This window comes from Fukomys damarensis, unplaced genomic scaffold (genome assembly GCF_012274545.1).
Source record: "Fukomys damarensis isolate Sample0158 unplaced genomic scaffold, DMR_v1.0_HiC HiC_scaffold_39, whole genome shotgun sequence".
Lineage (NCBI taxonomy): Eukaryota > Metazoa > Chordata > Mammalia > Rodentia > Bathyergidae > Fukomys > Fukomys damarensis.
This window is the reverse complement of record NW_022900951.1, coordinates 40,849,409-40,852,338: the sequence shown is the minus strand read 5'-3', so window position 1 is coordinate 40,852,338 and position 2,930 is coordinate 40,849,409.

Sequence of the window (2,930 nt, the reverse complement as noted above, 5' to 3'; positions counted from 1 at the left end):
ATCTTTATAAATATATGTAAATATGTATTATCGTTCCCAGATTTTTTATATAGTCTCCAAATTTTGTCTTTGAAGATAAAAAATACAATCTCCTACAGATAAAATTTTGGTATGTAGAATGCATCAGATGGCCTAGCCATTGTTTAAAAAAACCTCAGTTTAATGCATGATTCTTTTTTTGAGCTCCTACTAAATACCCACCTCCATGCTTGGAACGCAACAGCTGTCCACCAGGGCTTTTCTATCAGGAGAATCAGAGGTAGTAGTGCCTATGATCTGAGACAGCCAATGGAAATGTCTGAACAGAGAAGCTGCCAAACAAGGTAAGAGCACACATAGGCAAGAGATTGACTATGTAAAGATAAGGGAAACATTGTAGAGAAGAATAATTTAAATAATGCACAAAAGGAAATGATGGTCTATAGCAGTGATGGTGAACCTTTTTGAGAGCAAGTGCTCAAACTGAAACCTCAAACTCACTTCTTATTTATCTCAAAGTGCCAACACTGCAATTAAACCTGAATACTGAGGTTTTAGACTAGGAAAAACAGCTCATGCATTAACGTCTTTTATCTGACAAGAAAAACGTTAACAGAGCTTTTAGTGATACAAACAGCTTTTTATTGAAAGGTACAAGTTTACATTTGGCATGCTTTTGCACAATTAATGTGACTGCTGCTGTTGTATGCATGCTGGTAATTTGTCAGACCTTGGATCACACTTCATTAGTTTGAGATCCACACATTCAGCACTCAGGTCATCAGTTAGTCTGTTTCTTATATCAGATTTGATATAATTCAAAGATGAAAACAGCTGCTCACAAGCATAAGATGATCCAAACAAAGTAAGAAGAGTAATCCCAAGTGCTTTCATTGACTTAAAATTATTTGGTAGAGAATTCCACACTTTGAGGATTTTATTTTCAGAACTACCAGTTTGCTGTCCATTGTTATCCCTTCACACTCTCTTCTCTGTCTTCTCATGTGTTACACACAGGTCATATAATTTATTTTTCCAGATAGAGCTCCATTTCCAAATTTCCAAAATCTAACCAATATAAGCAAGAAAGATCAAGTTCTTCAAATTTGGCTTTATCCAGAGAAGAAAGAAAACATAGGGTTGTCTCCATCTTATGGAACTGCAAAAAATCTCCTTTGCAGCTGCTACAATTCTAGAAAATTCCTTGTAGATTTCCCGATGGCTTGTAGGATTGTCTGCAAATGTAGAATTTTCTAACTGCATTTTTCGATTTGTCTGCTCACTTTCAAGGTCTCTTTGAAAAGCCTACAGTTTTCTCTCAAATGTTTTGATATCATAAAACATCTTTTCTGCTGTTTTCTCTCTCTACACCTTATAGTGTTTTTTTCAGAATATTAAAGTGTAGTGTAAAATATGTACATAAAAATGAGGTTATTAAGCCAGGCCATATCAGTGAGCTGTGGATGTTCCGACCCTTTTTCATTCATAAACAGCCTAATTTCATCCAAGCAAGGTACACATCTCTCCAGGACTCATCTGCTCAGCCACTGGACATTACTGTATATATGCAAAGTATTATACTGTGTCTAAACCTCATCAAGAAGTACATGCAACTGTCAAAAATTAGGAGCATGAGCCATGATGTAATTCATTTCTGTGACATGTTTGAAGATATCATCTAATTTTTTTCTGCTTTCCCTGGCACAAAAAGTTTTTTTTTTTTGGTGCTGGGGATCGAACTTGGGCCCTTGCGCTTGCAAGGCAGGTGGCAGAACCACTGAGCCAAATCCCCAGCCCAAGAGTTTACATATAATACAATGAGACTGAATGACTGGATGATTTGCTTCTTTAACAATAAACTTCATGAAGCCGGTGTTGCCCCTACCATGCAAGGTGCCCTGTAATTTGAAACTATTTTTTCTAGCCTTATGTCTTGTGAAAAAAACCCTCCATCATAGCATTGTAGATATCTATCCCTTGTGTTCTTCCAGGCAAAGACACCAGTTTCACCAGCTCTTTGCTCATGATGTCCCCGACAGCATAAGAAAACTACTACTAGCCTTGCATGATGATGATTATTATTATTATTATGATTTTTGGTACCAGGGGTAGAACTCAGGACCTTGCACTTACAAGGCAGGTGTGGTGCCACTGAGCTAAATCCCCATGCATGATTATTTACATCTGTGCTTTCATCCAAGCACATGGAGTAGCAGGCTGCATTTTGTCAGTGGTGAGATGCTGACTAACATCATTTGCCATGCACAGGACTCAATCTTTAATAGTATTTTTGCTAAGTGGCATCATAGAGATACATTGAATAATTTTATCCTTGTTTGGGGAATCATGAGAAAGAGAATTACTGTCAGACAACATGGCCATTTTGATAAAATCCCTATTAGAGTGGTGCTTACCATGTTTTTCCACACACAGTGAGATTTGAAAACTGGCATCTGTCAGATGATTTGTTTTAAGAAGATAGTTGCAAAAATTAAGATGCTGGGAATGATATTTCCTCAATTTCCTTTCAAGAAATTCTTTCAGTTTCACCAAGTTCAGCAACACCCTTGTGGTTGGTGTCAAATTGCCTCTGACACTTGATGTGTGATACACAACAGTTTCACTACACAGAGTACATAATGCTTTCCCATTGCATTTAATCACTCCATATGACTGTTCAGACCTCTTGGAATGATCTTCTACTATATGTTTTTTTGGTACCTGGGAATCAAACTCAGGTTCTTGTGCTTGCAAGGCAGGCGGTGGAACCATTGAGCTAAATCCCCGGCCCCTACTATATGTTTTTAGTTTTGCTTTTTTTCACTGTAGTCATTTTTTTGGTGTTCGAGACTTGGAGTCTTCAAAAGCACAAAATTTTTAAAAAATGAAACACCCAATAAAAATCTGTTCCTATACCAAAAATAGTTAACACTACTAATTAACACTAAAGA